Here is a 26,229-nt window from a genome sequence, read left to right as displayed (position 1 = left end):
ATACTAAATGGAGGTTATGTAGATAGAATTTGAGTCCTTTAGGAAGAATTCATTTTGATTCTGAGTTATCTTCAGTAGTTTAGAGATTTTGTTTCACAGAGATTTTGTTTCACACTGAAGCTTTTGCCCCTATTTTGAGAATACTTAGGGGACATAAAAAAAACAATGATATGTTATGTTCTAGGTTTCAACAATCCTATTACTTTCTAGAATTTAAAAGAATGGAAGAATATGGTCTAGCAGTAAACAAAAGTATCAGGCTTTTATAATTTTATTTAAATCTTAAACCTCTAAAAATGTATTGTTAAAATTGCCGTAATTAAAATTACAGTTCTGGAGAGCTAGTTCTTAGAAACATTGTTTTAAAGACAGTAGTTACAGATCCAGGACTTGCTTTAATTGTTTTTTAAATAAAATATGTTTGAGTATCTATCAAAAAAAAAATAAGAATTTAATTCAGCCCGTAGTTGCTGAGTAAAGACATTATAAGCCTTAGAGTTTCATTCATTCTTAGAGGATTATACTTTTCTAATTTTTTTATCATATTCCTTGAAAATCAGTGGGAAGGTATGGGAAAGAGAAGAGTGTGTTGTGTACATTTTTAAAAAGAAATTTCCTTATTTTTTATAGACACAACATACCACCTTATATTTTACTGTTACAATGCAATAATGGCAAAAGCTGTAGCTCTTGCTACTAATGTAAACTCATTCTCAGAAAAGCATTCTCACATGGACAGTGTAGAAAAAAGTACATGAATGTGCTACAAAAATAGAGCCACAAGACTTCTCACAAGTAAAAGAAATCCTCTGTAGAAGTCCACAGTTGACCAAGGTCCAGCCTCCTTAACAGTGAGCAACAGGGAATATGCTGCCAAGTCACTATCTTCAGTTCTGAGAGTGCGTTTACATGCTTTCCCAATGGCACAAAATCTCATGACGATCCAATGAATCAACAGACACTTGGGAAATATTAATAAACAATTTTTATGAACTATTACAACAAAGAACTTCAGCAAGAAGGAAAATGATGTTTATGATCTTTGAGTAAACATTTTTAGCCCAACAGTCTCTGCGACCAGATATTGAAAGAGAAAAAAAATCAAGCTTATAAACACCATTTCTCTGTTATCAACTGTAATACACTAATAATAGGATAATGGAAATACATGTTCTTAAAGCATTTCCACAGGAAATGTCCATAATTATGACATTCTAAATCATTTAGCAATTGTATATGCTACATTAACTAAACAAAGGTATTCCTTATTGCACATTTTTAAATTGGAAGGATACTCTAGCTTAAGTGGGGGATATTTAGGGGGAAAATATTTTGGCTCAAAATGTATACTGCGCCAAGGCAGCTTCATTCTGAAAACATAAACCATTTAAAATAAACTTTTATATTTTGAAGCCAATAATCCTTTAACTCTGACTAAGTGTCAGAGGTTAATTTTATGGGCCGTGTTTTTAAGGCCTGTGAACAGCCCTCACTACTCTTGAGAATTAGGTGGAGTTTCATCTTTAAAGCCTGAAGGCATTAAGTCTTTTGCAGCAGGTGGTGGCCCATAGTCTTGGGGACCATGAGTTGGAGGTGGTAATGGGCCACCAGGAATGAAGTACTCTCTTGGGCCAAATGAGCCTAAAGGTCTAAATGGTGCTGGTGCAGGTCCTGGAAAAAAATCACGAGGGTCAAAAGGCAAATCCCATTTTCCAGGTGTAACACCTGGTGCATATTCTCTGAAGCCTATTGGTGGACGCATACCAGGACCTGGAAAATAAAAAGGAAGTTATGTAAATACCAGAAATTTCTGAACTAGGGTGATTTCAAGTATGTTAATATAGTCTTTAATTTCTCCCAAGCCTAGAACATCAGCTGGTGAACATCCTGACTTGGCCAGATGAGGCAAACTGAGATGGAACAAGTTTAGGTTATAGCCTTTGACCAACCAGCCATGAAGCAACATATTAAGGATTTAACATGGCTCTACCTAGCTCCAGGCTTGTCTTTTTTCTTTCCCTACTATATAATTGCAGAATTATTTCTATCTCACAAGAGCTCCATTTATATTTGGAAGTATTACCATGACAAGATGATAGATTATGAAATAAGAACTTTACTACATCAAAGAAATTTTGATAAAAGGAAATCTCACTATCTATTACTGTATCCATTAAAAATTCATGAAGTATTTCAGCATGGACTTTACACATGCCATCAGAATCAAGGTGCACGCATGCCCTCCTGGAAAAGGCCTTCCACAGCCACCTAATTAAACCAGGAACATTTATTAGGTCACTGTTAAATCCTCTTTAACACTTCCCTCTGACTTTTTTCAAGGTAAGGAGGGTTTGACTTTTCCTTTTCTATATTCTATAACCTACTGCTTATGCTTCCATTATGGGTGATTACAAACTTTATGTTATAGGATTTTCATATCTGTGACAAAATTTTAAGTTATGGCATGCGTCTCATCCACCTTTCCATCTATTGCAGTGCATATCAACAGATTTTCAACAAACATCTGCAGAAGTAATATTTCTGGCTTTTCTGTATATAGCCCCTTATCCTTGTCTATGAGAGATAGCTATTGCCTATCTCAGTATAAGATAGGCAATAGTGTCCCATATGTCCCATATGTCCCAGAAAACTGGAGGAAAAGTTAAAATGTACTCAGCTTTATCCTTTCATTGTTAAGACCTGAGATAGCAACCAACTGTTTTAGCAAGCAATAGAAGTGGAAGATGAATGTGATTTATAAGTCAATCACTACTGTTCAGATCATCATACCAAATGGTGGAGGAATTGGCCGAGGCCCAAAAGGCCCACCGAGCTGAAGTGGCGGTCCATACCAAATGGGAGGTGGTGGAGGCCGTCCCATCGGGGGTCCCATGAAGGGTACCCCTGAGAAAGGAGGGGGCCCTTTCATAGCCATATGAACCTGCAATTTAAGATTTGAAAGCAGTTAAAAGTTTTAAAATTCCTATGTATTAAGACAAAGTACCAATACCTATAAAAGCTAAAACCCAAAACCTGTCCAGAGAACACCATCAGTGCAACAAAACTCTACCCACCCCTCCTGTGTATTCCCACTGACAGCTTACAGAAGTTGGAAGGATGCCACAAGAGGGAGCAGTTTGTTACTGATTATATCTGCACAGGAAAGGGAAAGGCAAGAGGACTGGCAGGGGTTATTAACAGAGGTGATTTCTGACCAGTATGTCATGCTGTATTCACTACAATCTATTTCAAAGGGAGTCCCCCCATCCCCATCACTTCCCTTTCATCACAATAGCTCATTACTTCCATATTAAGAATGAACAGAATAAAATGAAAAATCCATTCTCTACTCATGTAATAATAGCTACTATTCTACTATATCTTCAGTAAGTCTTTCGTATATTATTCAACCTCTGAGATCTTTATGTAGACTGTCTTGTTTTAAATAAGAGGGAACAAAAGCAAATGGGATATCATAATTTGTTGAAGGCCACACTGCATATTAAAGAACTCAATCCCAGGTTTTCCTCCAAGCCATGCTTTTCCCACCTCTATTCCTCTCTAACAATGGGTCTTTGCTCTCTTTTAAATCTTCTACTACAAAGGGGTTTGGGGTCTTATCTAAGCTGCCCTTAGATTTCTCCAGAGATGTATATTCCTGGAATATATATACACTGGAACTTGAGAAGTATTTTCCACCACAGTGCTATATACACAAATTAGGAAGACAAGCCTTTAATATTTACTTTCATTTACTGTACACCATTTGAGATATTGATTTATCATTTCCTATGAGTAGTGGGTTTGAAACTAAACAATTAAAAATTTATTTTATTATAGAGCTGCAGAAGACCTACCAGATATAATAGCAACACAGTTACAAGAGAATACACTTATGTGAACAAATGAGACCATTTCTTGGGACTGGCTCAAGAGGTCATTTCAGATGATCATTGTTTCACAGAAAATCTGATACCAATCTAATTCAAATCACTCAAAATAGGGTTTGCACAAATGGAGGAATTCTTAAATAACATTCTTCCAAACAAAAATAAAAATGATGAATTATATAATTTATAATGAATTTACTTTGCCTTAGAACATTCAACACAAAACACCATATAAAGTTAGAGTGATAACTTTTTACATTCTGTAGTTTATTATAGTTGTACACACTTAAGCAACATTCCCAAGTTAAGGAGAAAAGTAAGCTCAATACTGCATGCAGTTTAAAGCAAACAAGATCAGTGTCATGCTCTGAATATCCTTCCCAGAAATGCACAGAATAAAACCCAATTCGGTTCTCAACCTCTAAGTACTTACTCCAACTGGATGCTCAGTCAAAGAAGTAATGGTGGAGACTGAGGGGGTCTCAGGTTCTTGGGGAACAGTTTGCTTTTTAAAAAAACAAATGGGATAGTACAAATAGAACACAAAGAAGGATAAAGCAAAGAGAAAGTACTGTAGGAAAGCTACATGTTCCTGCATGACCACATGATTCACAGTAACTACAGAACTTACCTTGCCCTCATTCGTCACCTTAGCTGGAGAAGAACTTCTGGAGCTGCTGTTCATGTGAGCTGGACCACATCCTTGGTCTGTTAGAGATCAAAGAATGGATTCAGACTTATTCTAATATGAAAAGAATAAAAATCCTCCATCCACAATTACAGATTCTTTGAAATTACTTGGTCCTTTACCAGAGGCAACGGGTTTCCCAGATGCCTCAGAAGACCAGTACGAGGTAAAGGTCCATCCATTGACCCTTGGGAAAGAAAGATCAGAGCCCTTGTATGTATTTTTCAGAAGAAATAAACCACTGGTGGACAGGTCAGGGTTCAACAATAACTGGAAAGCAACATTAAAAATGGGTTGCCCAGGGGTTGGGGTCATAGCTCAGTTGTAGAGTGTTTGCCTAGCATGTGTGAGGCACTGGGTTTGATTCTCAGCACACATTTAAAAAATAAATAAAGATATCATGTCCATCTACAATTAAAAATATTTTTTTTAAAAAAAATGGGTTGCCCAATACGTAAATCACAATTTATGAAGAGACTTAAGTAAAATAAAGAACTGCCTTGGGTTGATAGAACAGCAGATTAATAAGTACTGGTCCTAAACTTTAAGCTATAGACTTGAAGTATGTGTAGGCTGTTTTTTCTTTAGTCTGTATAACCTGACTTCCAATCTTACCAAGACTACAGTCCTATTTAGAATTGGAAATAAGACTCAGTATTTCATGTTGGAAATATGTATGCTACATAAAGTTTAAGGCTACTTTTATAATATTTTGGAAAGGAACACCATAGAGATTTAATTTAAAGATAAAGGTTTACACTTCACAGTGTAAAATTTAAAAGAAAAAAACAATACAGGGACCTCCAGGAAAAAAAAAATGTTTTCTATTCTAGAACAGATTTTACAGAAAACATTCACTAAGATAAAGTAAGAAATTATCTTCTATGTATTGTACAGGCCCAAATTCTATGTTTTTATTAGAATATTCAAAAGGGAAAAAAAAACAAAACCTTGAAGCAGTTTACTATAAAGCAACATGTGAATGCTCACCAAATCCGTTTCTGGGCATATCTTTTCGATTAAGAGTAGCAGAAGGAGGTCTTCCAGCTGGCTCTGCTGTCAGTGGAAGGGAACATTCTCCACCACTCACGGGGGATGGACCAAAAGAGCCATTATGGCTCAGTGGACCTAAAGACAACAATGCCGTGTTACTACTTTAAGGTAGCCTTCTCCCTGACACCAACCCTCACCTCCTGCTTTAGCAAATCATTCAGATTATTTCATAACCATTACACACAGAAATAAAAAGTAATTTACATACATTCTGCACCAAGAAATAAAATAGCTCCTTTTACAAAGTGTCCCCTACCTCTCAGAGGAGGATTTTGTAAATTTGGTCTTCCCGGCATAGGTTTTACAATCATGGGTTCATCTTGCTGCATTGCCATCTTTTGGGTCATTTCCAATAGTCTTGAATATTGAGAAAGAATGGGCTGAATTATGAAACAGCAATCTATTCCTTCATAGATAATATCTAGCATAACCTTAAAACACTATAAAACATATAGGAAGATACCAAAATCACATACTTCTGTCTCAAATTAGCAGCTTCCCTTTTCTCTTCAGCTATAGCTCTTTCTGCAGAACGAGCTTTGAGCTATTAAAGAGAAAATATTCAAATTCAGTTGCGGTAGGCTATGCACAAAATAAAGAAAAGGGGGAAAAAATCTTACCCAATTATCATGAGCTTTCTTCTCCTGCACAGCAATCTGAAAAAGACAACACATTAAAAAAATATGTTTTTAGGGACTCATTATAATAGCCTATAATTGTCTGTATTAGATACAAAGAATTCTGCAACTACAGGACAGTATTAATTACTACCTGGTTTTTAAATGAGCGCTCGGTTTTCTGTAGTTCTTCTTCCAGTTCTTCAATTCTCCGCCTAAGAATTACAACAATTGAATAACATTTGAAACATTCTGACCATTTTCCCTTTATTCCATCAGCTATACTTTTAAAGACTTTATCATACATAAGAAAAACATTTCTATAGTTATATGAATCCAGTGTGATCAAAACTAATACTACAGACCAGGTGCAATGCCACATGCCAGTAATCCCAATGATTGGGAAGCTGAGGCAGGAGGATCACAAGTTTGAGGTCAGTCTCAGCAATTAAGTGGGAACCTATGCAACTGAGACCCTGTCTCAAGGGAAAAAAAAGGTCTAAGGATGTAGCTTAGTAGTAAAGCACCAAAAATAAATAAATAAATAAAATAAAAACCTAATACTAATAACTTCTTTATCATTTAATTGCTAAAGATTCTGAATGATAAATTATAATTTCTGTAACTGTTCATCAGTGTGTTCTCAAGTAATTCTGCTAGAAATATCTTCCTCCTTAAAACATTTTTTTATTTTTTTCAAATTATATCCATAGAAGATTTCCAAGGTCTATCAAATGCCACACTTTTGTGGGTCTTGATACATCACACAGCAAACTGATTTCTTAAAGAATTACTACAACAATCAAAACCCCCAGAACTGTTTGCATTGACCAAGTTCCCTATGGTCTTTCCCATTGGGTGTAAGTAAATTTTTTGTTAACATTTTTCATTTGTAAAGTTGAAATTTATTTTTTCTCCTGTGTGAATTGAATGTATTCATATCCTCTCGTTATTTATACTTCCATGCTATTTTCTTCTATCTACATAATGTAAAAAAAGATTAAAAAAGAAAGCTAACACTAGATCATTAGACATTGACACCCTCCTTTAGAAACTGAACTCACTTGTAATTTTTAACTTCCTGTACAGCGGAAACCACCATTTCATCTGCAGCTGACAGCCGCTGCTCTTTTTCTAGTCTCTCATATTCTTCGTGGCTTAGTTTCCTAAAATAAAGCCAGTTATCAAATCAAAAGTTTCTCTTTGTAAATATCACTTCCCACAATTCTATAAAATGCTTAGGCACATAAAATAGAAATTCAAACCTGCAATTTCGTAAATCAAACTCTGGCAAATCACTTACATTTTCTAACTTCTCCTCTTAATTCTCTACTTACCAGTAAATAAAATAAATGTGAAAACAACATGTGCCCCAAGGGCAAGTATCCTGTGTGTAAGATAATAAAAACTCACTTTACTTTACTTCAATGTGGAAGATCAGGACTGATCAACCTAACATTATTAAACATATTAGGATAAAGCAGGGGATAATTCTTTTCTCGTTTCTGCCATGGGTAGGACACTAAGTATATCTTTGTCATGGAGGAACTCTTTTTCTCAATCCAAGACTGGTACCATAATAAAGATATAGTCAGTCAAAGAAAAAATCTTCTAGAATATGTCTTTTTAGCTATGCAATTAACGACAGAACATTTTTCACACTTTAGATATCTATTTCAAAAGAATTGCAATTAAGCAAAAAAACAAATCTGAGTTTTGATAATGTCTGAAAAGAAGCCAAACTGACCCACAATCAGAGTATTATCTACTGACAAGTTTTAACTCTGATCATGAAACTCAAGATGTTCATCTACTGAGATAAAGGTAGCCACATTTAATGATTTAAAAAATACTATTTTCTGCTATCCTTGTATTACTTTAGCCATAGTTCCAATTCAAAAGATAATTAAATTGAAACTTAATTTTCCATAAATCAGAAGAACTATAGTAAAAAAGGATTATTGATACCAAATAGAAAAAGGAGATTATATATTCTTATATAGCTTCTCATTTAATTCTTCAGCAAGTATTTTATGAGTGGCTATAATATACTAGTTACCTTGTAAGATGCTAAAGAATAAAAGAGCTCACTGTTTCAGGTATAAATGACACCTAAAGGAATATAATAATTTTCCCCACTGGCTTAAGAAGGAATATGGAGAAAACTGAATCTTGAAGGACAGAGAGAATTTTGTTTCCAATTATCAAAGAGTTAGTCTGAGAGCACCAAGAACAATCAAAACATCTTTATAAGAATATAAAATTGTGTTTGAAAGGATCCAAGCTATAAAGGCAGTGAAGATATATGTATGTGGCCAAGATCCATTAGAAAAAGGAATCTCAGAATTACAAGTAAGGCTGGCACTTTAAGGTACTTTTCTCCTAGGTTTACCCACATATTGAAGATAACACAAAGATATAATGAGTCTGAACTAAGCCTTCATCAAATTCCTGGGCTTAGAGGAAAAAACAAGTGTTTGGGGCTACAAATAAAGGGACCCTTAATAAAAGCCCTAGCCTTTGAGTTTAGATTAGAAAGTACTGCACACTTAAGTGATGAACAGGCAAAAAATCCAAAAGGAACAATACTGAAACATTGAAAAGACAAGTCATTTTTGAATTATCTTAATTGCTGACTAAGTTTAAAGTGACAGACAATCTTACTCAAGTAACCTCAACACTTTTCTATAAAAAGATAACTTCATCTTAGTCCTCAAATTTCATCTATAATTATCACAACAATATTAGCCAATCAAAACTGATCAGGCACTCCATAAGACAAAATTCTGTGAGAAAAAAATCCCACAGAAAAGGAAACCACCTAATGGGGTTATCCGCACATGTTTTAAAATCACTGTGCTTTATATACTCAAAAAAGTAAAGTCAAGATTATGAATTTCAGGTTTGGGAATATAGTTTAGTTGTTAGAGTGCTGCCTTCCATGCAGAAGGCTCTGAGTTCAAACCCCAGCACCACAAAAGAGGGAAAAAAAAGATTATGAATTTTGTCAAAGGATTAGAAACTATAAAACCAAGAAATAGTTGAGTGTGGTGACCTACCTACAATCGAAGATACTCAGGAGGCAGAGGCAGAATGATGAGATTAAAGATAGCTTGGAAAGCAGTAAGACACTAGTCCCTTATGAGAAAGAGCAAGGAGTCTGGGGAGGTAGCTCAATAGTAGAGCACATGGCTCAAGGTCCTGGGTTTGAGCTGTAGTACTGAAATAGGACTGGGGTTGTGGCTCAGTGGTGAAGCACGTGCCCCACATGTGTGGGGCACTGGGATCAGTCCTCAACACCACATAAAATAAATAAAATATTGTGTCAGGCTGGGGATGTGGCTCAAGCGGTAGTGCGCTCGCCTGGCATGTGTGCAGCCCGGGTTCAATCCTCAGGACCACATACAAACAAAGATGTTGTGTCCGCTAAAAACTAAAAAATAAATATTAAAATTCTCTCTTTCTCTCTCTCTTAAAAAATTCTATAAAAAATAAAATAAAATATTATGTCCATCTACAACTAAAATAATATTTTAAACCCTGAACTTTTTAAAATCCTAAACTCAATGAATGATTTTAGCAGCAGATTTGGGAAGTAAAATAAATCCTAGTGCTTTTAAGACAGGTCAGAAGAAAATATCCAGAAGAAGTAAATCCAGAATGTAGGAGGCAGGGGAAATCAAATTCTAATATGCATTATTATAATCAGAAGAGAGAATGAGGTAAAATCAACATTTAAAAAAAGACTCAAGAAATATTTAATGGTCCCAAACAACATAACTGCAAGAGGAAAAAGTGGGTGGGGTGGGGAAAACTACACCTAGGCACTTCACAATAAAACTGTTAAAAAAACAGAGAAATGACTACAGGAACTAGGGGAGGGATAAGACCAAACAACAATGATAATGGACTCCTTAAAGAAAAAATTTAAAACAGATGGTAATTAATTGGATATTTTTAAACTGCTAAAACTAAGTAACAGTCAAAATTCAGTAGCCAAAAGAGAGATCCTTTAAAAATGGAAACTGGTTTTAACTCTAATCATGAAGTTCATGTCAATCTAATACAATTATAAAGGTAGCAATATTTAGTGGATAAAATACTATTCTGTTTATCCTTGTACTACTTTGATACACTAATCAAATCATTAAAGGACAATGTTCAAATAGAATGAAAATAATTTCAAATATGAAACCAACAGTGTAGAATGCAGAACTACAGAAACTTTAAATATGTGTATAAATTGAATGAATGTCTTATGGAGTTCACAGTATATGAAGTACTAACATACAATGCCACAACAGTTATCTGATTCGGGAGCTACTTAAAGCCCATAAAAAAAAAATAATAAACCTATTAATCTATGTCAGGTTTTTATTAAATCCAGAATATATACCATGGCCTTTAAATTATGAGAAGATGAATAAAATTATAATTATATAATTACAATTATATAATTATAATTCCATTATAATTTATGATTACATCAAGCTTATACAGGGGATGAGGAAAATAATTAAAAATATTTAAACTATTAAAAAGATACAAGGAAGAAAAAAAGAACAGGTCATCAAATAGAAAGCAAATTCTTCATAAACCACAGGCACATATTGACATGGACAGACATATTTTAGAAAGTCCACTCAAGCAGCTATAGAGAAAATTACTAAGAATTTGAAATAAATTATATAAAAATATAAATAATGGAGAATAAAGACAGATGACCTAGGTTAGAAACAGAAAAGATGACACAGGCATGAACTAACATAGTACCTGGGGATGAGTAAAAAGAGTACAAACCACAGATGATGACTGAATGAATTTTGGACGAGTTGAGGAAAATAGTGCTATAATTTAACTGCATTACAAAGAAAATTAATTGCCATTTAGGTCATTCATATTACTAGTAGGGACAGAGAAAACAAGTGTTCTCTTAAATAAAAAGTGATAAAATGAGAAATGTTTCTTTGAAACAGGCCAGGCATTTAGAACTGGCCTGAACAAAAATTTGAGATTCTAAAAAGGTCGCTTGGAGATCACAGAATTTTAGAAAAGTTAATGGAAAGGTTTCAATATTTAATGCATTAATTAGGCAACAGAAGTCAAAATACCTAAAAATAGTTAGGTCTATAAGAAGGTCTGTCTTTGCTTTAACAAGATATATATATATGCCGAAGAGTAAAATCAGGTGCAAACAAACAAAATTTGACACACAAAACCTATTTTTAGAGAATTCAAGTATTTTTGTGGATTAAAAACTTCAAATGAACTTTCAAAAAATAACTAGCTCCACACTGAGAAGATTAATATATAAATATATACTACAAACAAGTACTTCTGTAATCATAACTCCTAAGGTCCTTGCCACAGTTCAATTTTTAGTGTGAACATCTGAGATATTCAAGTCCAAAACTTGTACCGTCAATAAGTAAATATTATTCCTTTTTGAAGTTTTTATTCTACTAAAACATGTCACTCCAAATCACTCAGTATTTTTAAAGGTCCAGAGTTAGAGATAAAAGTTCAAAACATTAGAATTACATAACTGATCACAATGAAAGGTAATTAAAATAAATAGTGGGATCATAGAAAGGGCCTAGATCTTTTGAGAGGTATTTCCACATCAGTGACTGTTAATACCAGTTTACCACTTCCTGCCTTCATATGAATTTGACAATTGATTACGATGTCCTCACAGCCTTAGTTTATGGTTCCAACTACCTCAGGACTCTTAAGACTGACGATGGAAAGAAAAATGCAACTTATAGGAAACAAAACACAAAAGAAAAAAGACAAATCTCTACTTATTACAACTAGAAAAAATTGTAAATAATCTTAAGAAAAGATAAAATTATCTGTTAGTTCACACAGTGATAACAATAACAAACAATGAAAATCTTACTTTTGTAGTGCCATCTCATTTTGCTGGTAGAGTTCATTTAAAATCTCCACTTTCTGCCTAAGAGTTTTGCATTCCTCTTCCAGTTCAGCTTTAGAAGACCGTAGTGAATTGCAGTCACTTTCTAATTTCTTTATTTGGTCTGTAAAGGATAAAACAGCTTATCTCTATATGTGTACAAGGACTTAAGAACTTGTTTGAGGGAGTAGTGCCAAGAAAAGTAAGAAGCATGAAAGCAAGAAGGCATTCTTTATCTTTCCAATAAAATTTTAAGTCTTTTCAACATGGCAATTTCTTCTCAAGAAGAACCCACCTTCTAGATTACATATTGTGGACATCAAGGCGCTTTGCTTAAGTTGTAAAAGTTTTAGATCCTCTTCAACTACTGATATTGTAGTTTGTGTCTAAAAATTGCAGAAAAGAGAGGTATTCTTAAAAGTGAGGCACAGGAAGAATTCACAGGCACTATGGGACTCTTACAAAGAACTATACCCGAGAGACATCCATCATCTGCTTAATTTGATCTTTGATCTTCTCATTCCGATCACCTAAAAAACAAAAGATTTTTAGCTTTTCCTTTCCTTACTTTTAACTCTATATTCTCCTAACTTCCCCAAACTAAAGAATGATTGTGTTCAAACACCGAAAGAAAAAAAAATCAATTAAATAATTAAACTGATTAGACTAATGACTTTTAAAAGAATTGCAAGCTTAGATTTAAAAAAAAAAAGAAAGAGGTGAATTTCAGACTGGGGTTGTGGCTCAGTGGTAGAGTGCTCACCTACCATGTGTGAGGCACTGAGTTTGATCCTCAGCATAAAAATAAATAAAAGTACTGTGTCTGTTTTTTTTTTTTTAAAAAAAGGTGAATTTCTAGTTTGCACAACTAAAATGTTATCTATGTTATTCTTGTAAGATAAAAGCTTTTCTTCTCTCTCAGATCTATCTTCACCTGGGCAAGTAAGTGTCTTGTTTAGAAAGATTCAATCCTCTATTTTCTCCCTGAATCTACTACCAGGTGTGGTTTGAAATACTTGCTATGTAAGCAATATCCAACTTGGGAGAAAACATCTGGAAATATTTTCCTCATCAGTAAACACTGTTACACTCCCTCTCTAGCTTTCTGATAGTCTCTAGCCTCTGTTCTCACAGCCTTAGTTTATGGTTCCAACTACCTCCGGACTCTTAAGACTGACTGTGGACTTAAAACCACAGAGCCATAGAGATGATGAGTATCAAAATCAAGTATCATCTGCATAAGTTAAGAAATAAATTTCTCTTACTGTACAATGTTCAATACTTAGAGATATAGGATGTGACTATTGTAGCTGCAGTGTACTTACTAGTTTTCAATGGGATAGAAAAAGTCAAGTGTTCTTCACATGCCTATTGCTACATTATACCCCAGCAACCCACCTCTGCCAATGCAACAGACATATCTATAGATCCAGTGATATGTGTCTACAACCCTGAAGCTTAAGAAGAAATTCAGCCAGCTGAAAAGTGGCATCTGTATACTTAATTAAAGACAGGAAAGCAAAAAAGGATTCAACCTCCCTGAGACTGATCTTACCTGCTAACTCTCCATTGGTTAATTCATCTGACTCATCTCGACTTTGATCCTCAGATTCAGATTCACATTGTAACCGATTCAACTGTGTGATGTAATTAGTTAAAGCCTAGAAAAGAAGCAAAAGGTTGGAAGACTCTCGATTTTAATTCAAAGATTTCAGGAGAATTCATGAGATGAAACATGTATTTGGAGTATAAACTTACATTATTAATAGTATCATCTTTAAGACTAAGCGTTACTTGTAAATCTTTCTGTGACTTCTCAAATGATTTCATTTGTTCACTGAGCTCAGCGTGTGATGTACTCCAGTCTTTTACTTCCTGCTGCAACTGAAAAGTCAAAACACATGAATTCCTATGGGTTAGGGAGGGGTTTCTGCACTGGATACATCAGGACTACAAGACTTAGACAAAGAAATACAGAGCCATACTCCTCGGTGGCCTCCCTCAATCGAGGAGGTTGAGACCTTGGTTAAGGAAGAGGGCAGAGTGGCCTCAACTCTCACAGCTGCAGTAAGAACATCAGAGCTATCAGGAAGTTGACCCTGTTTATTGCATTCCCCAGAAAATTGCTGCCAATTCAAATAATTTACCTCCAGCAGGAATGGCTGGGCACATATGACTGTCTCCTAAATTTAGATTCCTTATCATGTAATCTTCCCTTGGCCGGTGAATCAGTAACTACTCAAAAGAGGATCATAAAATACTTAATTTTCTGGTTTAAAAAGTTTCTTTGAGGCTATGCAAGTTAATAACTGATTGACATCTGATAAGAAAAGCAATAATCCAAAAATCCAAAACAGATGGAGACCATATATATGCACTCAATTTGGGGAGCATTGTTTAAACTTTGCATATCTAGAAAAGGTCCTACATGAAAATTCCTTACCTCAGAAACAGATCCAAGAAAGATACAAGATAATGATATTCACTTCTCTAGTTTACATTATGTATGACATCAAATTTTCTTTACCTGCTCTTTCTCCTTCTTAAGCATGGTATTTTCTTTCTGAAGCTGACAGCATTTCAACTTCACCTTCTTTTCACGAAGCTTAGCTTCATTAAGGACAATGTGAAGCTAATGCAAAACACTACAGTTAGTGAATTAATTCCAAAGAAAAAACAAAGTTATACTTTCCCAAACCACACATCATACAGTTCTCATTTTTTGCACATTTTAGCACACCTCAAATTTTTGGTCTGCAACAAAACTAAGAGGTAGTATTAATATCCGTTAGCAAGAGTTGGCAGCTTTACCTCTGAAAGTTCAGAAGTATTCACTGAAATGACATCTTTAAGCTTCTTTATAGTTTTCTTATTTTCCATTATCTGCCAGGTGAAAACAGAACACAAAATATGCATTAGGATTTCAGTAGAAATACTGATATATGTGTGTGTGTGTGTGTACACACACATATATATACTAAAAAGATAAACACAACAAAATTTTTGTCAAGCCATCCCATTACATTTCAGGTAAATGCAGGGGATCCAGCTTTGGACTAAGCAAAAAATCAAGAACTGAAAGAGATGAGGGAAAATGAAGTCATAAATATTTCATGGCATCCACAACCTTACTGTTTATGAGATAACCAGAAAAAAAGGTCAAAGTATAGAAAATCATAATGCAATAAGTAAATAAAATGTTTTAAAGCATAGAAAATTAACTAATTAATTACTGTTTCAAGTAAACCAGTTCAAATTAGTAATTTTTTTCTAGTGATAGAGAAAAAAATTTCCCAAGATCATTTTTAAAATTTTCTTATCTGAAGTAAAAAATGATAAAATTTAAGGAAGAATAGACTAATCTCACATACAGAAGAAATCCAAAAAACTTATAAATATACCCGCTCCTTAAGGAAGTGGATATAACTCTGCAATCTTTGTTTGCAATGCCTGGGATTGAATCCTGGGCCTCATGTATGCTAGGCAAGTGCTCTACCATGAGCTGCATCCTGAGCTTGTAACTCTCCATACTTTAACTGTGGGCTGTGCATGGTAACTTCCAAAGAATACAATATGAAAAGGATTGGAAAGAATTTTTACAGTGGAGAAATCTGATAAATACTACCTCAGCTAGGTGATCAAGCTTACTTGGGGGTAGGATATTTCAGAACACACTCTCTACTATCTTTTGCAACTTTTATGTAATTATAGAAACTTATAGAAATTGAAAATGAAACATGAATTGAAAATGAAATAAATTTTTTTTTAAGTACAGAAAATTGATTAATTCATTACTCTTTCAAGTAAAAAGTAAACAAATACTGTTCAACTGGACAATAGTTTTTTAGTTGTTCTGCATGTTTCCAAGGGCAGAGCAAAGCAATATGAAAATTATCCAAGGTTGAGAATAAAAATATTTCCTAGGCCCATAAAAATAATTTGTTGTATCAGTACTTAAAAGTTCCACAAAATGGGCAGAAGTGGGTTCAACTTCCTTGGCTCCTAATCTTACTTTAGTTAACAGCTAGACTAAGTTTAACTTAACCAATTTTACAAAATATTTCAAAAGCCAAATTGCAGTAACACTTAGCAGCAAAACTCTTACCAAGTCCTGATTCTTAGCTTTCTGTTCTTTCTCAGATTCTAACATAACATGAAGACTTTTAGCTCTCTCATCCAGAAGTTCATTAGCTTTTTCAAGAAGCTTCATTTTATCCTGGAAAAAATAGGTGTCAAGATTACTCACTCATTACATTTACTTTTGAGTTTAGAATGTAATTCCCCCCAAAGAAGGGATTTTTACCTTGTATTTAGTTGTTTCATCAGAAAGAATCATTTTTTGTTTCATTGTTTCTTGAACCTGTTTCTTTGATTCCTTCACCTATGCAAATAAAGCATTCAGAATTAAGATACACAAATTATAGTGCTACTATACAAGTTACTTCCAGACAAGTGACCCTTTCCAGAAGAAAGCAGTACTTAATACATGACTGCTTAGAATTTGGATGGTTTGTAGGAAATAATGAAAAAAATTTTAAAATACGATTTTTAAATTAAAACAGGTAGAAATGATTCAAGCTAGAACCAAGGGAGAAAGAAACAAAAAAATAATTATACCTTCTGTTCATAATTTGACAATTTCTGCATTAGTTCTTCATTTTCTTTTATGAAATTGTTCACCTTTTTGGAAATTTGCTGTTCATTGACTAAAAGGGGGAAATATACAAGATTATTACAATCACTAAATGAAATTCAATTATTTCAATCTACTAAAAGCAAAGACATGTTATATGGTACTATGAGGAAATACTTCTTAGCATAGCTATTATGCTTTTAAAAAGCAATCTATGCTTATTAGCAATAAGAGTATAAAAATTATTAAAATTTAAGAAAAATATAAGAACAATGATATTTTGCTGGGCGCAATGGTACACACCTGTAATCCCAGTGGCTCAGGAGGCTGAGCTAGAAGGATCCCAAGTTCAAAGCCAGCCTCAGCAAGAGCAAGACACTAAGCAACTAAGTGAGACTTGGTCTCTAAATATAGGAGGTTGGGGATGTGCTCCGTAGCGTGCCCCAGAGTTCAATCCCAGGTACCCCTCCCATCCAAAATGATATTTCAATTTAAGCTTATTTCACAGATGGGAAATACAGTAAAGTGTTGTAGCTTGATATTCCTCCCTTCTCAAAACACTTTCTTTTCAGAAAATGGAATCATTTAATTCTTTGCAAAGAAAAACAGAAATGAAAACATACTGATTCACATTACCATTCTTTAAATTATCTACTCAATTACTTAATGCATGATTAAATCATTAGCATAGAAATACTCTTCAAATGTTATACATCTGCATTATATCAATATTCAAAGTTAATCTGCCCCAAATTAAAACTTATCATCTCCCTATCCTCAATTTGTTCCTCCTCTTTATCTCCTATCTCAGAGTTGGAACCATCATCATCTACTCTATTATCCATGCTAGCAACCTAGGAACAGTAAAATTTTCAGGAGGTAAAAAAGATAATAGACATTAAAAGTCACTGTATCTACTTCTAACATACATAAAACACACATCAAACACCAATACAAAGGGTTATTACAAGTTTAAGAGACCTAAAAATTTACCTTGATATACTCTATCTTTTACCTAGAAGAGAGAAAAAAGATTAAATTTGATATCAAACATCTGCTCAATAGAAACAGCATTCCTAAAACAACAATCAGAATCATAACCAAGTGAGAATTTAATAACATTCTGGTTCAGGATAATAATTTATAGGATTAAAAATAAGTAAAGGTTAACAAGCCTTTTAAATTTAATTGGTAGTGATATTTCATAAATAGCCTCTGACATAAAAACACTAAGATATGCACCTTATTTCACAGTAAATATGTGTGTGTGTATGTGTGTGTGTGTGTGTGTGTGTGTGTGTGTGTGTACTCAAAATCATTTACTTGACAATTCTAAATAACCAGGATAAAGTCTAGAAACAATGACTATTCAAAAGGAATCTGAGGAAACAATATTAAAGGCATAATCTTTGTACTAAGATATGCCACTTTCACTCACCAGAAAACATCTTAGAACTCCAATTTAAATTTGGCTATTGGCTGAATTTAGAAACTAAGAGGCTACATCATCTTATTTCTGCAAACCACTAAATATATAGCAAGAAATCTGAAAGGGAAGACTGCTAGAAGAAAATGCACAAGCAACAAGAGAAATGACAATTAACATATTCTGGAAAGGACAAAAACAATCATTTCCAAAAGACAGCAATAAACTACCTGATAATAAAACGTAAGCAGAATTTTTTTTAAAACATCACTAAATTTCTTTGTAACTTAGCATATTACTTGTCCTTTCAAATGTTATAAATGGTGATGGGATACTCAGATGTGTCCATGGATCATCCATGGGATCTTCGTAATAGGAAATTGCATTCAGAAAACTCCAACACAGAAAGAAATGAACATTTCTTTAATGTCATAGCCTTGCTAACCTTTTACTCAAAATGACAACAGAGGAAAATGGGAAGTAGCATAAAAGCAGTCATCTAAGGTAAGGACTAAAGTTCCAAAGTCAAATGCTGAAACTGAGGAGCAACAAGCTAGGAACCAGATCCCACATAACCTAGTGAAAAGAGAAACAGGTACCAGGGTTCTTGAAATGAAAGAAACAAGAGAGAGAAATATAAAATGTTTTCATGTTTTTCCCTTCTCTTTATCCTTCTATTTCCTTTTTCCTTTTAGCTGAGAAAAAGTTCAATGAGATTAGAAAATTCCTCACAGGAATCCAGGCAAACGATTCTTCTATTTAAGAAGGGAATACTTTCTAAGAGATTTTACACTCAATTGTACAAGGAGAGGAAACTTATCTTAACAATGATATGTCTGATATAATTAAGAAATCAGAAAAAGAACAATCAGATTTGAAAAGATTTGTATCCAATGCTTTTGGCCTCTTTAACTGTTAGGCTTTTCATATGCAAAGTCCATTTACCTAAAATAATTTTCTTCCAATTATGTTAAATAACTATGAAACAGAATGACCTACAGTACAAACATAAGTATGTATAAGCGCATATATACACACACACACACACACACACACACACACACACACACACACACTTATACATATATGTACACATATACACAGAGATAGACTAATTCTGCTCAGGAAAAAAAAAAAGACTTAATGAACAAAACATTTAATGGATTTTTGGACAACACATAATCTATACTTCCAAATAAAAAGGTATTTTCTGAACATATGATCAAATCATAAAATCTGGGAAAAATTTATATAAAAGACTGGAAAAATTATCTCATCTCCTTTTTCTCATTTTACTGTATTTCTTTGCAGCATTTCCCCCTGTTTATATGTGTTTATATTAACATACAGTTCATCAACATTTAAATCTTAGTTTCTGCTTTTTTTCCCACTTCACATTTAATTGTGAGCATTTTCTGTACCTCAAAGCTTTGAAATAAATACATCTGCCTACTATTCCATTAATTGAACATACAATAACCCCTAAATGAATTATGTTGTGCTAAGTCTTCAATCTAATACACTGTTCCATTGAAAAACATTACCAAAATCTTCAAAGCATAGTTATTTCTTTAAGATAGATTACTAGACATATATGCTACATAAAAGGATATTTATCTAACCTATCCCATCTTTTATCCCACTTTTAAGACTTCTGATACATATGAAACTACTGGTCAGGATGGCTGTAAGAATTACCAGTTCTACCAACTGCACCCACACTAAATTATTTTATAAGGTTAGTTTGACTTAAACCACTAATTTGTGTTTTAGCAACTGAAAAAGAAAAAAAAGGGGGGGCAGTGACTATATAAAATAATCCTTGTGCTTATGTGCTGAGGTATAAGTAAGTTAATTTACTCACAACAAGAACAGTTCTCCAAAAGAAAATGACAAAGGATACAATCCCAAAGAAAACAGTGAAAACTACAGGCTTCCATGGTAGTCCATAAAAATCAGGCCCAGGTTGAGTATCATCAGGCAATGTAGTAAACAGCTGAAACAGACAAATTAGAAGAAATGGGAAACCTTAAATTTATAACAAAACAGTCACAAAGAATCATGGCAATTCTAAACGAACCTCCTCATCAGAAATCCACCTCCTCAATATTTTCCAATAGCTTCTTCAAGAGAGAGGATACTGGCAGTCTCATATTTTTTGTTGGCTTGCAGTGTTTTCAAGTATAATGAATCTAAATACTTTTTTAAAAAATATTTATTTATGTATCTTTAGTTTTAGGGTGGACACATTGTTTTGTTTTTATATGGTGCAGAGGATCCAACCCAGTGCCTCATGTATGCTAGGCAAGCGCTCTACCACTGAACCACAACCCCAGCCCGAATCTAAATACTTTAAATTGAGCATACATTTCCAGTTTGTAACAGGCCCTATATCATCACATTGTCTAACACCTGGCTAGAATCTCTCTGGATCATTCTTTTCTCTTAGATAACCTGGTTTTTATAATTTAAAAAATTCATTTAAGACAAAAACTTAAATATATGAAAGAACTAATTAATTTTATGGCAACAAATAAAAACAATGATGATATAAGATTTTAAATCTTACTTCCATTCCACTCTTATATAAACAGATAAGTGACATGTAATTTCAGACAACTCTTGAAAACTGGCTTAAACTTCTCTGAATTTAACATCCTTCTATAAAATTCAAAGCCTAATTTTAAATGGTTGCTCAAAGGCAGTGCAGTAAACACCTGCCTACTCTTCCCTGTTTTCACCGCCCTCTACACGTAATAGGAGATAACTGTCACTTGGGCCCAATTCCCCAGCAGTCTCCGTAGGGAAAACACCTGTAGTAACCTTAGCTGTTTGGATTGTTGGCTGCATTTCGGAACATACCATGAGGTTGTCACCTCTATTCCATCAAAAAAAAAAAAAAGTGCAAGTGGGGAAAGCTCAAGTACACTCTCACCAGCCTCGCTTAACAATACAGTCAAGTCCTGCCTGCCTTGGGCCCGACACACTCCATTTCTCCGTCGGTGCACCAACTCCGCCAGAACTCAGCCACCCGCCTGCTAGAGCTGGGGTCCCTCCCTGGGAATGGGACTGTCACCTCCAGTAGCTTGGCAATGAGGGCTGCGTAGAGCACCGACAGGGGTCCCAGGAGCTCTGGGTCCCCCGGGAAAGCAGTGACAGAAGGCACAGTGGCAGGTACTGAGTCCATGGTGTAGGGACAGCTGAGCGGAAGCAACGCTTCCATGCAGAACAGCACAGGACCCTCTTTCACCGTTTCCTACTTCGGTAGGACCCAGCGAAGGGGGCGGGTACTGGGAGTGAACTTTGCCTTCCTCCACCGCAGGCGCTTTCCGCCCAACGCAAGTAAAACGCGTCATCAGAGGAAGCCCCTGGGCCGACAGCAGTGAGAGGACAGAGGATGCAGAGGGGCGGGCAGGGAGCGGAAAGAACCAACTGCGGAGCCCAGTGCGAGGAGAGCCCAGCAGAAGAGTCCAAATGAAAGGACTCCAGAAGGAAAGAGGCTCACCTGTCCCCGGAACTGGGAGAGGACCAGCAATTTAGAAGGCCCTGGAGGAAGCCAGGGAACTAGCAAAAGGGGATTATAGGCAGAGACTAGGAAAAAGGAGAAAGTCAGGCCTCCCAGCTCCTCCCAGAGCAAAACCCTTTTGTCAACGTGTTGAGACACCAGGTACCTGCCCCAAAAGTGCAGACAGAAGAGGAGAAGCTTCTCCTGCTCCCTTCTAAAGGACTACTGCTTGGACTGGGCTTTCCTTCCCTGCTCAATCCAGTCCTGTTACTTTCTCCAATTGTGGATGACACTCTTTTTAAAAAGCCTTACCCTAAGGAATCATGTCATTATCACCCCACTCCGGTGGCTTCATTTCTGGATGCCACATTTTAAGGTTGCATGACTTGTGGAAAAGAACAGAATCATGAATAGCCCCCGAAAAGCACGTGCTAAAAATTGAAGAAACTGGGGACGTTTAACTTGGGGAGGGAATGAACATCTGTGGATCTTTAAAAATCTGTCGTCAAGTTGAATATAGTCAATTCAAAAGAACAAGAATAAGCAGGAAAGCACTGAAAAAGAAGAGCAATGAAGGGTACAGGGAGGGCAGACTATATAATTAATTCATGTACCCTCGTCCAAGCCCAAGAATACATAGAGATTGTGGGACAGAATAGAGAATCCAGAAACAGAACCAACTGGACATTTGGGGTACAATAAAAGTTAGTTTGGGGAAAATAGACTTTCTAATAAGTAGCGTTACCACATGGAAAATTATAAAATTGGATTTTTCTCTACTTATTCAAAAGATAAACTACAAATGGATAAGAAACATGAATGTAAAAATAGAAAATAAACAAGTACTAGAAAATATTGGGTGAAATTTTCTATGTATTATGAGTGGGCAAAACCTGCCTCATTGAAAAAATCTTTCCTGGCTGTATCTAAACCTGCTACACACACACACACACACACACACACACACACACACACACACGCGCGCAGTTTGACCATGACAACCTGAGAAAAAATATTTGCAACCTATTATTGTCCAAAGAATCATGTTCCTGAAATATAAAGAACATTATAAATAAAATGGCCAGCAAACCTATACAAAAATGGGCTGAAGAAATAAACAGATCTCAGGAAAAGAAATGCAAATAGCTATAACATATGGAAACATGCTCTGCTTAGCTCATAATGAACAAAATACAAATTAAACCACACCAAGATACCATTTCTCACTTGCCTTGGCAAGATCCAAACGTTTGACAACATACTCAGTAGGTGAGAGAATGTGGGGGAATACAAATTCTCAGATAAGTATACAAAATGATACAACCCTTATGAATGAGATTTGGCAACATCTCCCAAAACTTCTTATATATTTACCTATTAACTCAACAATCGCACTTTTTTTTTTTTAACTTTTTCAGTGCTGGGGAAGGGTATCTAGGGCAAGTGCTCTACTGCTGAGCTATAGTCCCCCAGCCCTAACTTCTAAAGATACTGGGAATACAACAACAAATGTTTAAAACTTGTATTTACAAAACTATGTTATTCAAGCATTAATTATAATAATACAAGATGGTCACAAAAGGCTGAAACAACCGTCATCAATGAAAGTTGTTGAATAAACCAAAGAAGAAAGAAAATAATTTTAAATACTGCTAAGAGCTGGTTTCCAGAATATATATTTTTAAAATGAAGTAGAGAAAAATATTTGTAGAATACTATTTGTATCTTAGAAAGTGAAAAAAGATGAGTATATTATTTCTTATAGCTTTGAGGTAAAATTGACATGCAATAAATTACATGTATGTAAAGTGTGCAATTTGATAAATTTTAACATGAAATTATGAAATTACCATTATAATCAAGATAATATACACATCCTTTACTTCCAAAAATATTCTCATTCTCTAGGTAATTCTGCCCTTTGTCACCCTTCCTTCTTGCCCCCCACTTTCCCATTCCTCCAGCAAAATGTCTATCTTAATAGATTGCTTTGTATTCCTCAAGTTTTATGTGTATGGGATAATGTATTTTCTATGGCTTCTCTTATTCAGCATAATTTGAGATTCATCTACATCAGTTTATCTATCATCTATTTTTATTGCTGAGTAGCATTTCATTATATGTACATACCACAATTTGTCTATCATCTATTGATAGACATTTGGATTTTTTTCCAGTTTGGGGCTTTTACAAATATAAAATTCCTCCTATTGCTATATAACTTATCTTTTCTTTGGAAAAGAATGGTTGGATATGACTGGTATATGTTTACCTTTTTAAGAAGGTGATTCTACCACTTTATATCCCCACCAGCTGTGTACCCATCCAGTTCCTCCATCTCCAACCACTCAGCACAATTGTCTTTAATATTAGATATTTAATAAGTGTGTAGTGGTAACTCTTATGCTTCAAAATTGCATTTCCCTGATAATTATGTCAAGCATTTTTAATGTCTTTATTTACTATCTGTTTATCTTCTTTGATGAAGTGTTATTTTACAGGACTATATTTTTTCTAATGAGTTCTAAGAGTTCTTCATATATTCTTGATGCAAGTCTTGATAAATGCTTTACAGTAATTTCCTCCCAGCTTGTGTTTTGTCTATTTCATTCACTTCAAAGTGTATTTTGAATTACAGAGGTTTTAGTTTGATGAATCCCACATTGTCAAATCCTTTTTAATGCTTTTGTTGTCAAATTTAAGAAATCTTTGCCAAACCTAAGTTCAACAAAAATTTTTCTCTTATTTTTTTCCTAGAGGTTTTGTAGTTTTGAGTTTAATATTTAACTCTGTGAGTTAATTCAGGTGTCTAATGCAAGGCATGGATCAATATTTTGCATATAAATATGCAGTAATTTCAGTACCATTTGCTGAAAAAACTTTCCATTCTCTACTTGTCTTTCCATCTTTGTCAATGACTGTTGCCATATATATTGTGTATCTATCTCTGAATTCTTGGCTCTGTTCCAATGTTTTGTCTGCAATCCTGATTACTGTAGCTTTAGAATATTTTTTTTTCTTTTTTTCCTCTTCGTATGGTACTAGGGATTGAACACAGGACCTTGCATATGCTAGGCAAGTGCTCTACCACTGAGCTACATCCCCAGCCCTAGATTAAGTCTTGAAGCCACGTATTCTAGGTCTGTTGCAATCAGCTTGTCATTTTCTACAAAACTCTGCAGGAATTTTGATTGGAATAATGTTGACTCTGGTGATTAAACTGGGATGAATGGACACCTTAGTCTTCTGACTCATAAATTAGGTATATCTCTCCATTTAGGTTCTCTTTAATTTCTATCAGCAATATTTTATAGTTTTTAATATATACATTTTAGTTTTTGCCACGTTAATGTTTAAATACTTCATATTTTTATTCTATTGTACACGGAAATCTTTAAAATTTCAATTTCTAATTATTCATTGTTAATATATAGAAAATATAATTGCTTTTAGATGTAAATATTATCTGTCAACCTTACAATAGCTTTTTTCTAGATCATACCAGATTGTATCTATATATATTCATGTTATCTGAAAATAAAGAGAATTTTATTTCTTCCTTTCCAATCTGAGTGCATTTTATTTCTTTTTCTTGCCTTAGTATACTAGCTATTTCCTTACTGCACCCCAGTACAATGCTAAATAGATGTAATGAGAGTGGACATCTCTGTTTGGTTTCTGATCTTGGGGAAAAGTATTCAATTATCAACCATTAAGTATGAGGTTAGCTGCATTTTTTCAGAGGATATTTTAAGCTCCCTTCTATTCCTAGTTTGTTGTTTGTTTTTCTACATCAATAATCAATGCTGAGGGGCTGGGGTTGATACTCAGTGGTAGAGCACTTGCCTAGCATGTGTGAGGCAATGGGTTCGATTCTCCACACCGCATATAAATAAGTGAATAAAATAAAAGTCAATCAACATCTAAAAAAATTTTTTAAATAATAATCAGGGCTGATTTTTTTTTTACATGTCGATGGGATTTATTGTCACCTACTTGTACATGCACACAAAATAACAATATAATTTGGCCAATATTACTCCCCAACATTTCCCCCCTCTGCTATATTTTTTAAATGCTTGTTTTGTATCTCTTGAGCTAAACACAAAGATTGTGCTTTTAGGTACATCAATGTGGTAAATTTCATTGATTTTCAAATGTTAAATAAATTTTGGATTCTTGACATAAATCCCCATCATCAGTCTAGTTTTTGTCTATGATGTATTTTCCTTTTACATATTGTTGTATTTGACTTAAATTTTTGTTTAGAATTTCTGTACAGATTCATTGGAGATCTCTTGAGAGGTATGTGATTTTCTTTTCTTGTTATATCTTTGACTTGGTTTGGTGTAGTGATAACACTGGCTTCATAGGAGAAATATTTCCTTGCTTTAATATTCTACAAGGGTTTAGTATTACTAATACTATTAGGAATTAGTATCATTTCTCCCTTACAGGAATTGGATCACCAATAAAGCTATCTGGGTCTTATATTTTTTT

General features: G+C 34.4%; 1 protein-coding gene and 1 pseudogene across 1 annotated transcript in view; one reads left to right on the top strand and one right to left on the bottom strand.

Annotated features, from left to right (window-relative positions):
- Positions 1-26,229, top strand: part of LOC144372418 (axin interactor, dorsalization-associated protein-like) — an 80,173-nt gene that overhangs the window by 40,251 nt on the left and 13,693 nt on the right. The window lies entirely within an intron of this gene.
- LOC144372413 (transport and Golgi organization protein 1 homolog) lies at positions 968-21,572 on the bottom strand (annotated as a pseudogene).

The sequence above is a fragment of the Ictidomys tridecemlineatus genome, unplaced genomic scaffold (assembly GCF_052094955.1).
Source record: "Ictidomys tridecemlineatus isolate mIctTri1 unplaced genomic scaffold, mIctTri1.hap1 Scaffold_102, whole genome shotgun sequence".
Lineage (NCBI taxonomy): Eukaryota > Metazoa > Chordata > Mammalia > Rodentia > Sciuridae > Ictidomys > Ictidomys tridecemlineatus.
This window is presented reverse-complemented; position numbering and strand designations above follow the sequence as displayed.